Here is a 14,376-nt window from a genome sequence, read left to right on the forward strand (position 1 = left end):
ATCTAAATGCTTATCTTGTCCAGAAGCACCCTCATAGACACAAGAACTAATGTTTTGGCAGCCATCTGAGCATCCTTTAACCCAGTCAAGTGGACACATAAAATTAACCATCTCTGTGGATAATCCACATTTTTCCTCTCTTTGTAGACTAGATGAAAGGGCCTTCTGTCATCACTAGAAATGGCACCATAGTCTGACCCAATGCAGGGGAAGGGGCATGCTCTGACTAAACTGCTAGTGGGAAACCATCCAGTCCGCTGGACTCTCAACACTGCAGCACTTCTGCTACTTTAGATGTTTCATTATGAAGTTTGTGGCATTTAATACCCCTCCAAGTACTTCCATGCACATCATTGGAGATGGCGTAGTGAGGAAGTGATTTTCACTTTGTTCTACAGATCCCAGGGTGAGGGAGGGGTTTTCACTTTGTTCTACAGATCTCAGGGTTCTGTGGGGGATTTCTTAGCATCCACACACGACTTAAACCACACCAGTTGGGTTTGTCAATCTATTTATTATGAAGCTGGGTACTCTTTAGATAAAAGGCTTTAACTGCTGAAAAAAAAGTTTGGAAAATATGAATAAAATGCCTTAAAAGCCTGTATTTTACTCCTGGCTTTACACTGTCTAGCCCTGTGGCCTTGGATGTTTAACTCATCTAAACTTTAAATTATCTATCTATAAAAGGAGAGTAGTAACATCTCACAGGGCTCTTATGAGAACAAAAGTTCATAAACATAAAACTTTTATTGGAATGCCTGACACTTAGTGCTCAAAACACAGTGGTGGTTGTTAATACTATTGTAATTTTATCAGATCTAGAAGTTTAGGAAGAGTCTGGAGTGGTCTTCAGCATTATGAGGTCATAGTTATCCTTGTGTCCAGCTTTAGCATAGAGCAGAGTCTGCTCCTTAATGCATCCCTGGATCATAGCGGACTCTGCCTCTAGAGGCCTGGGGTCCCTTTGGCAGCACTTTTGTCAAGAAAGTAGAGTCGTGGACAACCAACTGCACAGGTTGGGAGGTAAGAACTTTTTTTTTTTGTATTGAGAGTAAGCTCTGGGGTGGCATAATGGTGTAGTTTGCTTTAGATACTTATCTTTTTAATAAACTAAGCTGGGTGAGCAAGTGTTTTGGAAAAATATCTTAGGATCCTGAGAGAGCTAAAAAAGCCATGGAGAAATCATTACAGGATGCATTTTAGTTTTGTGAATTATATTTAACACAAACTGATTAGTTCATGAAATGATTTACAGATGCAATAATAGCTACCATATTTTATCACTTTACTTGCATTTTTAAATTCCCATTCCCATAACACATTGCAAGGCAACATTGTAAATATGAAAACACTGCCCTATAATCAGAAGCAGAAGGTGAATGAGGACCCAAGTCTTTCTGACTCTAAAACTCATGCAATTTTTGCTTTACCCCACCTATAGTATCCCAGAAAATGTCAACATCCTGGAGGATGGGAGCCCCTTATTGGGGATAGATGCTCCAGGTGTATCTGCTTAGGTGGGACTTACACTTCACTTTCCCTGGTGCCTTGCCCCAGTGCCTCCTCTTCACAGCAGATTTGATCAAATATGGGCATCAGACAGGTAGAGATCACAGCATCTTCCTCTGTGCCAATCTTGGGACTATGAGAGAGAGAGAAACTCACCTTTCTCATTTTCTCCCACCCATTCCTCCCCTACCTAGTCCTTAATTATAGCGCAATCAGACATACTTTTACAGAGAACACCAAAATTTAGAGCCAAGGAAATATGTTTATACTGGCACCATCCCTGTGGCTTATCCCTGCAGATGTCCTCATAAGGATTGTTATTTAGTTAATATTATAATGTCAAAATTTAAACTAAAAGGAGATGTGCACTCTCCTAGAAGCACTTAGATTTGGTGAATATTGAGCCACACCCTTTCCTTTGTTGTTGGCACAGAGGCACGATATCTCTGTAGGAAGATAATTGCCAATGAGTGAGTCATTTTTTTTCTAGGAAAACTTACAGCCTCCATCACTCTTCAGGAGAGTGGCAGTCAAGGAGTAAGACTCAAGCAAAGGTCAGTGCTTGGTTCAGAGCCTAAATCTTTACCTTGGGTTGCAAGTAAACATTTGGGAAGAGCCCATGGCCTGGAGAGAGAGCTAGTGGCCAGGAAGAGCAAACAAATGGATTGCCACTGCCACCTGCCACATTGGGCTGCCACTGGAAGAGCTGCTGAGTCTGCAGGTGCAGTGATTATGCTGTGAAAGATTCAAACAGGACAACCCTATGTAGCAGTGGCCAGGGGGCAGGTGAGTGGTGTAACTCTGGAAGGGGTTCTTGTTATTTTCAGCTGGGATTCCAACAAGATAATGACTGTTGGTACTAAAAAGAGCTTGAAACAATTATCTTTCCAGAGTTTTCCTAGAAAACTAATGAGCACAGAATGTCACCATAGAAAACTCTAGACCCAGGTCAAAAGGCATTTGGCTTGTAACTATCACTACAGAACCAAGTAAACAGTCAAGAATAATAAATGCCTTGAATAATAAATAGCAGCATAATCAATTGGTAAAAAGCTTCCTGAAAAATCACTGTTGAGCATTTGCAGATATAAAGGTTAAGAATTTAGTACAAATAATAGTAAAATCCCCAAGGGAACATAGAAAGAGGGGATAGCTTTGTGTTCAAGATCATGTTTCACAATTATTTTTCCACTAGGTGAGTTATCATTATCCACAGCTCATTTTTCTTCTTTCTTCCTTCAAAATATCCCAAGTTAACATATTCATATGAGCCCCCTTCTTGAAGAACCAGGGTCCTGGGCATTGTGTGTCCCAGGGATCTGGTCAGGTTCAATGGGAAGTTTCAAAGTTTCGATGGGTGTGTATGAAGAGGGCCAGTCCTCCATGGCCTGCACTTTCTGGAACCCAGGAGGGTGACATAAATGGCAGGTCCATAGGGAGAAATTTCAGATGAAAATCAGGTAGATCATGGAACAGTTGGCTTGAGACAGCCAGACAGAGTGGGAGGATCCAGGTTCAAGGAAAAGGTACAGAATTTTAGGAAAATGGATGAGAGCAAGTGGATTGTGAGCAGTGGCTGGTTGGGAGAGCCTGATGAATGTTCTGAACCTAACAAAGTAGCCGCATCCTACTCACAAGGACACTGGGCTTCAGGCATTGGTGGTGGGAGGAGAGGTAATGGAAACCTGGACACGATAGAGTGTTTCAGTGCTCCATTGCTGGGTGTCTGCCCTCTGACAAGGCAACAGTGGTTTACTCTTTCTCATAATTCTGTGGGTTTGCACTCTAAGTGGTTCTTCTGCATATCATGAATGGCTTGACTGGAGCTGGTGGCCAGGCTGGCCTCACTTACATGCCTGACAGTTGGTACCGGCTGTTGACTATGGCACTTTTTTCTCCTCATGAGGCCTCCCATCCTCCACTAGGCTAGAGTCAGCTTCTCCACAATGTACTGGTAGCAGGCTTCCAGGAGAGCAAGAGCAGAATCTGCCAAATCTTTGAAGGACTAGGCTTTGTTATTTATAGGATGCCTTATTTTATGTTCTGTTGGCCAAAGAAATTTTGAGTCAGGGCAGATTCAAGGCAGCAGAGCAATAGACTACCTTTTGATGGGAAGAACAGCAATCACACATTGTGAAAGAGTGTGGACATGGGGAGGTCTGATTCATTGGGGATCCTCATTGTAACACCTTAACACAGGGAATATTTTTCTTAACATGGCTTATCTCTTTTGGGGTATGCATTATGTTACATAGATTATCCTGGTCCTTTATGCTTATTTTTGATGTCACATAGGCCTTTCAAAATTTATTCAGTAAGCATTTATTAGTCACCTGTTATTTTCTTGGCAGTGTGCTAGATTCTGGGGATATTATGGTGACCAAGATTAGAGGTAATCTTAAAGGAATTTTCTTTTTATTTCCTATAAAATCAGGTAAACAGTGAGTCTATGGGTGGGGTAGGAAGGGGGAGAAATACAACAGGATATAACAGGATAGAAGGGTGGCAGTAGAAAGCCAGCAACATGGTAAAGTTGGTTGGAAGAAGCAGGATTATATTCTCTGATTTTTTCAAAAGCTACCAATAAGGGATGATTTCATTGTTCTAGACATAAAATTAATTTTTCTTTTTTTTTTTCAGGAATAATCTGAGTTTAAAGAAAGGAGGAGTCAGTGCTGGGATTTCTTGGTTCTAGTGGAAAGTAGTTTTTTAAAATTTAATTGACAAAAGTTATATATATTCAGGTACATGATGTGATGATTTGATATACATGTACATGTATAATGATAGCCACAACCATTAATTAATGTAACCATCACCACCTATAGTTACCCTTTTCTATGCGTGTGTGTGTGTGTATACGTGCATGCAGTGAGGACACTTAAAATCTACTCTTACAAATTTCAAGTAAACAAGGCAGTATTATTTACTGTAGTTCCCAGATTGTATATTAGATTTCCAGAACTTATTCATCTTTTTTTTTTTTTTTTGAGACAGAGTCTCACTCTGTCATCTAGGCTGGAGTGCAGTGGTGCAAGCTCGGCTCACTGCAACCTCCATCTCTGGGGTTCAAGCAATTCTCCTGCACAGGCATGTGCCACCACGCCCGGCTAATTTTTTTGTATTTTTAGTAGAGACTGGGTCTCACCGTGTTAGCCAGGATGGTCTCCATCTTCTGACCTCGTGATCCACCCGTCTTGGCCTCCCAAAGTGCTGGGATTACAGGCATGAGCCACTGCGCCCAGCCAGAACTTATTCATCTTATAACAAACTTTGTACCCTTTGACCAACATCTCTCCATTTCCCCTATCCCTGAGCCCCTGACAACCACCATTCTACTCTCTGCTTCTCTGAGTTCAACTTTTTTAGATTCCACACATAAGTGATATCATATAGTATTTCCATATATAAATGAGACCATATAGCATTTTTTTCTGTGACTTTTTTATCCCAATTACCATAAATGTCCCCAAGTTTCATCCACGTTGTTGCAAATGACAGGATTTTCTTCCTTTTTATGGTCCAGTAATATTCTACAGTTTCTTCATCCATTTATAAATTCATGAACATTTAGTTTGATTCCATACCTTGGCTCTTGTAAATAGTGCAGCATTATTTACAATAGCCAAGGTATGGAATCAAACCAGATATTAATTCAACATACTAATTTCGTTTTCTGTGGATACATACCCAGAAGTGGGATTGCTGGATCATATGATCTGTGTAGGTTTGTGTTGCTGTCTATGCATTTCAAGTACCAAATACCTCTTTCAGTCTGTATAGATGGTTCTGTAGATAAAGGCCCTCTTCTATTAGGTCCCCAGGCTGACTCTGAGATTTCCTCTGGGATCACAGTTGAGCAGGGTTAGAGCTAGGTCATGTGGCTTCTACTGAGTGCATAGTGAGGTATAAGGTAGGTGAGCCTATTACCCGGGGCTCAAGCAAACATGGATCCTGTCTGGGCTCTGGGTGGACTGGGCTGCCCCCAGAAGCATGGCCAGTAGGGCTGGTGCTGAATGAGGGTCTACTTCTGCGTCTGCAGATGGCAGTCCTATAACCTGGTATGTGGATAGGTGTGGCTTCCTGCAGGTTTCTGGATTGTTTTGCTCTGGGTCACTGGGTGGGTCCCTGGGCAGGCAGTGCTGGCCCTCAGCCATGGCTGAGAGGGGCTGGACCTGAGTCACAGGGCTGCTACAGGGTCCACAAATAAGACCGAGGTCTGCAGGGCACAGACCCTTGGGGGACACAGATGAGTGTGTCTCTCTCTGGGGTCCTGGAAAAGCAGGCTGCTTTCAGACTGCAGCTGAGAGGAACTAGAGCTGAGGCTCAGGGCTATTTCCAGGATCTGCTGATAGTGGAAAGTAGTTTTAATGCCCTGGGCTATCTCCTAGAGAAAGGAAATGTCCAGTGATGACTCAGAACTACAGTAAGCCAAATGTGGGTTATCCACGACATTTCCCAAACTCAGAGTCAAGGCCAAACCTGTTCATCCAAATAATTGTGCCCTAAAGCCTGAACTCCTGGAGCGATCCCATATGGACATGGAGCCATGGCCTGTTTCCTGGGTATGGCAGTGAGAGGAGAACCTCCTGCACTGGCAAATCTGATTGGTGCAAATGTGCCATCTGTCACTTGTCTGGCCCACAACTACCCCTTCAATCATGCCGGTGTGGGATGAAACATAGAAAACAGAGCCCGGGTCTGTTCAGTCCTTTGTTACACTGATATGGCTGCCAGGTTGCCTCACACTCGACTATGAACCATCAGGGCTTAAAACAAGCAGAATCTCATAGTTTCTCAAATCTTATGCCTTGTGTTGTGTAAAAAAGTCAGAAAATACACTGTCAGCTGGCACAATGAAAATCTAAGTGGATTTACTAATTCTTAAATAAGATTAAAACCCATTGATAATTTAAATAATCTATTTTCATAACACTTCATTGCAAAAAAACTCAATGTTTTCTGGACTTTCTTTGTGAATTTTTTTTTTTTTTTTTTTTTGAGATGGAGTTTCACTCTTGTCGCCCAGGCTGGAGTACAATGGCCTAATCTCGGCTCCCTGCAACTTCCACCTCCTGAGTTCAAGCGATTCTCCTGCCTCAGCCTCCTGAGCAGCTGGGATTACAGGCGCTGGCCATCACTCCTGGCTAATTTTTATATTTTTAGTAGAGACAGGGTTTTACCACGTTGGCCAGGCTGGTCTCCAACTCTTGACCTCAGGTGATCCACCCATCTCGGCCTCCCAAAATGCTGGGATTACCGGCGTGAGCCACGACACCCGGCTTTCTTTGTGAATTCTTTCAATATTTTTCTGAGGCAGATGGAGAACAAATACCTCTATTGCAGGTGCTCAGAAAATCTACTGTGGGGAATTATATTAAGAAGAACCCAGCACATGTCTTGCTCCACACAAGCACTCAGGTTCCCTGCACTAATGTTAGAATGGTCCTAGGTGGGCGTTTGCTTTCTGTGAAACCCCAGCTGCCTTTCCCACAGTCTTTCAGAACATCTGCCAGTGCTACCCAAACAAATCCTGGTGTAATTAGGCAGTCCTAATGTAAATGCTTAATAGAGGCATGGAATTCTTGTTTGATTACTTTGCTGCTGCAAAGAAATAGGGCCCAATTTAACATTAAGCCTGTCATTGGTGAACAGTGCTCTTTTGCTAGTGTAAACAAAACCCCTTGCATTTTGATAATAACATATTCAGAATTTAAATTAAACTAAGCTAGAAAATTATAACTGTAGGGTAGTAACTAAGTCATTCTCACACAGAATGTTTGTAAAATGTAAGTTGACGGCTGGACATGGTGGCTCACACCTGTAATCCTGGTGCTTTAAGAGGCTGAGATGGGAGGATTGCTTGATCTCGGGAGTTTGAGACCAGACTGGGCAACATAGCGAGACCCCTGTCTCTACAAAAAATAAAAAAAATTAGCCAGGCATGGTGGCGTGCACCTGTAGTTCCTGCTACTTCAAAGGCTGAAATGGGAGGATCACCTGAGAGGAGAGCAGGATTGTGTCACTGCACTCCAGCCTAGGTGACAGAGTGAGACCTTGTCTCAAAAATAAAAAAATAAAATAAAATAAAAAGTAAGTTGACATCGCAGTTTAGTAGAATTGACTTTATGGGAAGGAGGTGGGGGCACTGGCTGTAAAATCTTTTTGTCCTTTACATTGGGGGATCTCTCATGTCTTCTGGTTATTTATTTATTTATATTTGTTTGTTGATTCAAATGCACTTGTGGGGAATGTGAGTGGATACTAGACAGGCTATGTATTTTATTTCAGAGAGGAATGGTGTAAATAATACAAATAGGCCTTGATGTTCATCTTCCTGTGGGCTTCTCTGTATAAACCAAAAAGTTCTCCATCTTTTATTTTCCAAGTAGGGGAAGTGGAGTTGGTCAGTGTCTCAATGTTTGTGGACATTTATTCCTAAGTGTTGCTGTAAGGGCTTTTGTTGATAAGAAGGGCAGCTCTCTTCTTGTATATCTCAGGCTGTAGACTGAGGTCTCAGCAGAGGCTGTCATTTTGTTTAGCAGTTACTGATAATGACAGATCTAGTATGTCACCACAGGAGGGAGCAGATGGCATGCAGTGGGTGAACAAGGCCGTTGTAGCGAGGAGACCAAGAAACCAAGGGATCAGAGTGTTGTAAGGATCATCTCTGTTGTAGACTAAAACTTCTAAGAGTGAAGTCAGGAGAGAGTCTCAATTCTAGGAAGAATGACGGGAGCTCCTAGGGGGTATATAGGTGACAGGAAAAATAAGGAGTTACAGTGGTGTTATTTTATGACATAATCTTCAAAGCTGGAGTGTTTCAGAGAAAAAAGAGAGAGAGTGGTTTAAAACTGGGAAGGAGGAACAGGAAGAATATCTTCCCACCTCTGAGTAGAACCGTATAAGGCTGGTGGGAGAAAAACAGGTATTTCTTAGAAGGATTACAGGTGAAGTAATATTTTCAGGGAAAGCCAGTTTTTTGTTCTACACAGAAGGTGAAACGAATAGTTAGAGATGAGGTTACAAATATGGGGGATTTAAGTGAATTAACACAGGAACAGAAAACTAAGTCCTGCATGTTCTCACTCGGAAGTGGGAGCTATACATTGAGCAGACATGAACATTAATACGGGAACAAGAGACACTGCAGACTACTGGGGTGGGAGGGAAGGAGAGGCAAGGGTTTAAACTACCTATCCAGTACTATGCTCACTACCTGAGTGCAATATACCCATGCAACAAACCTGCACATGTATCTCCTGCATCTAAAATAAAAGTTGAAATTAAAAAAAAAAAGAATATAGGGATTTTGCAGATAATGGATGGGGAGTTCTAAAAGGCACAGTAGAAGGATTTCTGGAATTTGAGATGGAGAAAGGTAAGAAGAGAAGAAATAAAAGGATCAGCAAAGGGCTGGTGGATGATTGAGGGATGACTGGGAGTCCAGCCTTGGGTGACAAAGAGAAAAAAGGCATGAGTTTAATTCCAATGCATAATCAAGGCAGAGACTACCATATTGGGGGATACAAAAGTGTGCGTTTCAGCAGCTTCCTGCTCGTCTCGATGAGGTGTAGAAGGTCTAAAGGGGGAGACTCCTGTTTGACTTCTAATACCTATTGGTAGAGCAGGAAGTGTATATTTTCCATCTTCATCCCTTTGGATGGAAGGGAATCTTCTGGGGAAAGCCTGATGTACCCCCTCAGTAAGGCCTTTTCACCTCTGATGATAGGGACAGAAGAGTCATGTGGGGATGGTCTCCTCCCAGTGCGCTGGTTCATTTAAGACCCTGGGATAACATGATGTACTGCCTGAATTGTCAAGGATTTGAGGTATTCTCCAAATTCACAGGGACGTAGAATATTGAAGGTAAAAGAAACCTAAGAAAATTTCAGGCTCAACCCCTCAGTTTCACAAGAGAGAAAACTGAGTCTGAGAGGGTCAACTACCTTGGCTGAGGTTTCCCCTATTAATAGAATTATAACGGAGATATTCTGATTTTAGGCAATGACTCCCACATTTCAACAGCCCTGTGTTGGTCCTGAGATGTTCGTAGTTTTAATTAAAAAAATCTTTCCCAGTCAGCAAATTCACAGGCTTTTTACTATATAAACTATAGTAAAAATTTTACTATAAAACTTTTCTTTTTAAAGCTTATGTTTTAATAATAAGGATAAAGAGTTTGCTTATATTTCAAGCATTTTCCACAATATATGAAATACCATTCCATAGACAATTTGGCATATGTTCAAGAGGATCGTCTTCCAGGGCACAAAGGCTGTGCCTGTGAAGTTGAGGAAACTGTTAGGTGGAGACTGTACCTAAGAAGGGTTTCTAAGGCCGGGCGTGGTGGCTCACGCCTGTAATCCCAGCACTTTAGGAGGCTGAGGCGGGTGGATCACAAGGTCAGGAGATCGAGACCATCGTGGCTAACACGGTGAAACCCCGTCTCTACTAAAAATACAAAAAATTAGCCGGGTGTGGTGGTGGGCGCCTGTAGTCCCAGCTACTCGGGAGGCTGAGGCAGGAGAATGGCATGAACCCAGGAGGCGGAGCTTGCAGTGAGCCGAGATGGTGCCACTGCATTCCAGCCTGAGGAACATAGCAAGACTCCGTCTCAAAAAAAAAAAAAAAAAAAAAAAAAAGAGAGAAGGGTTTCCAAACTTCTGAGGGTAAAGTAAAGCCTCTCCTTAAATATCTGTGGGAATATGAAACACATTGGGTCACCAAGATTCCTCAATTTTATAGCTATGAGTTTTTAGTCAATAGTTTTTGAACTCTTTTTTTTGAGGAGGTCTTTCCTGGGTAACTTGGAACTCTACTTCTTCTCTTTAGAACAAAAGTGGATAGTCCTCCACAGATATTATATATGTGAGGACATTTTCTATCAATGTAATTATACAATAGATGTCCTTTTGTGACTGGTTTCTTTCACTTGGTATGGTCTTTTCAAGGTATATCCATGTTGCTGCATGTATCAGTATTGCATTCCTTTTGATGGTTGAATAATATTCCATTGCATGGATACATCCCATTTTGTTTATCCATTTATTGGTCGATGGAAATTTATATTGTTTCCACATTTTGGCTATTGTATTACTCCTATGAACATTCTTGTACAAGTTTTTGTTTGACACTTGTTTTCATTTTTTGTGTGTGTGCATATACCTAGTATTAGAATTTCTGGGTTATATAGTAATTCCATAAATAACTTGTTGAAGGTTTGCCAAACTGTCTTCCAAAATATCTACATCATTTACCATTTACACCAGCAATGTATGATGGTTGTAATTTCTCTGACTTCTTTCTAACACTTGTTCTTGTCTTTCTTTTTGATTTTAGCCATTCTAGTGTGTGTGAAGGGCTATCTCCTTGTGGTTTCGATTTGCATTTCCCTAATGACCAATGCTGTTGATCATCTTTTTGTGTGTTTGTTATCTATATGTATATCTTTTTTTTTGGAAAAATGACTATGCAAATCCTTTGCCCATTTTTTAATTGGATATTTGTCTTTTTATTGCAAGTCGGGAGGATTCTTTGTATTTTCTGGAAACTAGACTTTTATTGGAGATATGATTTGCAAATATTTTCTACCATTCTATGTGTTGCATTTTACTTTGTTAATATGTCTATAAGGGCTATATCTTCTTGATGGACATTGACACTTTATAATTACAAAATTTCCTTCTTTGTCTCTAGTGCAATTTTTTTAAATTAAATTTTATTTTGTTTTAAGTTTTGGGATGTATGTACAAGATGTGCAGTTTTGTTACACAGGTAAATGTATGCAATGGTGGTTTGCTGCACCTATCTACCCATCACCTAGGTATTAAGCCCAGCATGCATTAGCTTTTTATCTTGATGGTCTCCCTCTCCCCAGCCTCCCCAACAGGTCCCAGTGTGTGTTGTTGCCCTCCCTGTGTTCACTGTTCTCATTGTTCAGCTCCCACTTATAAGTGAGAACATATGGTGTTTTGTTTTCTGTTCCTGTGTTAGTTTGCTGAGGATGATGGCTTCCAGCTCCATCCACGCCCTTGCAAAGAATACGATCTTGTTCCTTTTTATGGCTCCATAGTATCTTGTGCTTCTTTTTGTATGATATTATTATAGCCACTCCAGCCTTCATTTGGTTAGATTAGATGATACATTTTTTTTTCAGAAATTTTGCTTTCAAACTATTTGTGTTTTTGGATCTAAAGTGTACCTCTTTTAGACAGTATGTAGTTGTATCATTTAAAAAAATTCAATCTTCCAATCTCTGCCTTTTAATTGGAGTGTTAATTCATTTACATTTGATATAATTACTGATATATTAGGATTTATGACAGCTATTTTGCTGTCTTTCCTATATCTTTTTCTTGCCCTTATATTTTTCTATTACTGTCTGTTTTGTGTTAAATAGATGCATTATTCTATTGCACTATTTTAATTTTCTTATTTTGCTAAATTTTTTGAGTTATTTCTTAGTGCCTAGTATTACAATTAGCGGACTAGCTTAAAAAATCTAGTGCATAATAAAATCAGCTAAACTTCAATAATATACAAAAACTTTACTCCAGTCTAACTCTATTTCTTCCCTCCTCCTTTTTGCTATTTTCTCATGTAAATTATATCTTTATACATTGTAAGCCGACAAGCACACTATGTAATTATTGCTTTATGCAGTTGTCTTTTACATCAGATAGGGGAACAAAGGAGTTAAAAACAAAAGATGCATTTACATTGTCTTTTATTTTTACCTATGTAGGTACTTACTGGAGCTATTGATTTCTTAGTGTTGCTTCAGCTTACTGTATCATGTTCTTTCATTTTAGCCTGAAGAAATCCCTATGGCGTTTTTTTTTTTTTTTTTCTAGGCCAGGTTTGCTAGCAACAAAATTCTTCTGGTTTTTGTTTATCTGGAAATGTCTTACATTTTCCTTCATTTTTGAAGGATAGTTTTGTTGAATATAGAATTCTTGGTTGAGGGTCTTTTTCTTTCAGCACTTTGAATATGTCATGTCACTGCCTTTTGGCTTCCAGTTGTTTTTGCTTATAAGTCAAATGTTAACTTATTGGGGAATTTTTTTGTAGGTAATAAGTTGTTTTTCTCTCACTGCTTTCAAGATTTTTTTTTCCTTTCCAGGTTTTGACAGTTTGACTATAGTGTGTGTACATGTGGATTTCTTTGAGATTATCCTCCTTGAAGTTTGTTGAGCTTCTTAGATTCATAGATAAAACACTTTCATCAAATTTGTAAAGGGTGCCATTATTTCTTCAATTATTCTTTATGTTCTTTTCTTTCTCTCCTCTACTTTTGAGACTCACATTATACATGTGTTGGCATATTGAAAATATCCCATATGTATCTGGGTACTCTTAATTTTTGTAAATTTCTCCAGACTTGATCTATCTTCAAGTTTACTTAATTCTTTCTTCTGCTAGCTTACATCGGCTTCTGAGACCCTCCTATGAATTTCACACATCAGTTATTGTACTTTTCAAGTCTAGAATTTCTATTTGGCCCATTTTAAAAAAAAAATTCTATATCTTTATTGATAGTCTCAATTTGATTATTCATATACTCCCTTTTATTTCTTTAGACACAGTTTCTTCTAGTTTTTGACAGTATTTGTAACAGCTGGTTTTAAGCATTTGTCTAGTAAGTCCAATATCTGGGCTTCCTTGCACAATATTTCTATTGAATACATTTTCCCCCATTGTGCATGGGCCATGCTGTGTTTTCGTATGCCTCATAATTCTTTGTTTAAAGCTGGACATTTAAAATAACATTATGTGGCAATTCTGAAAATCAGACTCCCCCCTTACTTACCATAGTTTTTCATTGTTGCTGTTTGTTTTGGTTGTCGTTATTTACTGTTTAGTGACTTTTCTGGCCTAATTCAATAAAGTCTGTAAGCTTTATCATGTGCAACCACTGAAATCTCTCCTTGGTTAACTTAGTGGTCAGCCAATAATTGGGCAGAAGGTTGGTTAAGTGCTTTGAACTAATAAGTGTCCTATCCTTTCCAAAGGGTTTCTCAGTGAGTGTGTGTGTGTGCGTGCATGTATGTGTGTATGTTAGAGTATGCCTCAAATGGAAGTTGACAGCTTTAACTTAGCCTTCACTCCTGTTTTCAAAGACCCTAAGGGTCAGTGAAAAGTGATATATTAAGTCAGTCTTAGGTCTTTCCTGAAAATACACATAGCCTCACACATGCATGTGACTTTCTAGATCTCCCTGAATATGTCAGAGCTTTTCCAAGAACTTTGTGGACATCTTGCCCCCAAGACCTCGTTTATGTTTTTGTTTTTGTTGTTGTTGGCCCACCTTTTAAAAATCTTACTTTTTTTGTTTTAATTTTTGAATAACTTTTATGTAATAAAAACTGAAAAATACTCTTTTGTTGAGTGTTTTTCCTAGACAGAAGCTACTCAGATAATGTGCTGATATTTTCATAGACATATTTACTCACATTTTGTATGTATAGATGATTAAAAATCTTATAAATATTTAGCCTTTTACTTGTCCTTCTCTACTGACAGGTCTTTGGAGACAGGAATTATATCTTGTTTACCATTCTGTGTACAATAAACTAGCACGTTGGTTGACACATGTTATTCAGTCAATAAATACATAGAAGCAAATTTTAGCAGAAGAATTTATTGAAGCAAATATTATGATTGATTTTCTTTTAAAGAAATGCCTAAACATCTTAATACTTTCATACTTGGTGATAACTGCAATGTGAGATAAAATGCTTTTGTCATTTGTGTAAAAAACCCATCTGAGTGGCTGTGTGCGGTGGCTCATGCCTATAATCCCAGCACTTTGGGGGGCCGAGGTGGGTGGATCATTTGAGGTCAGGAGTTCAAAACCAGTCTAGC

At 39.7% G+C, this 14,376-nt stretch overlaps 1 long non-coding RNA gene across 4 annotated transcripts in view; it reads left to right on the forward strand.

The window, feature by feature from the left end:
• Positions 1-879: 879 nt before the first annotated feature.
• Positions 880-14,376, forward strand: part of LOC134810877 (uncharacterized) — a 77,224-nt gene continuing 63,727 nt past the window's right edge. For 3 of the 4 annotated variants that reach the window (XR_010159590.1, XR_010159588.1, XR_010159593.1), the window contains exon 1: positions 914-1,023. This is a non-coding gene — a long non-coding RNA (uncharacterized LOC134810877). Of the gene's footprint in view, positions 1,024-1,999; positions 2,064-14,376 lie in introns of all 4 variants that reach the window. The other variant, XR_010159591.1, reaches the window with a different exon arrangement.

The sequence above is a fragment of the Pan troglodytes genome, chromosome 7, assembly GCF_028858775.2.
Source record: "Pan troglodytes isolate AG18354 chromosome 7, NHGRI_mPanTro3-v2.0_pri, whole genome shotgun sequence".
Taxonomy (NCBI): Eukaryota; Metazoa; Chordata; class Mammalia; order Primates; family Hominidae; genus Pan; species Pan troglodytes.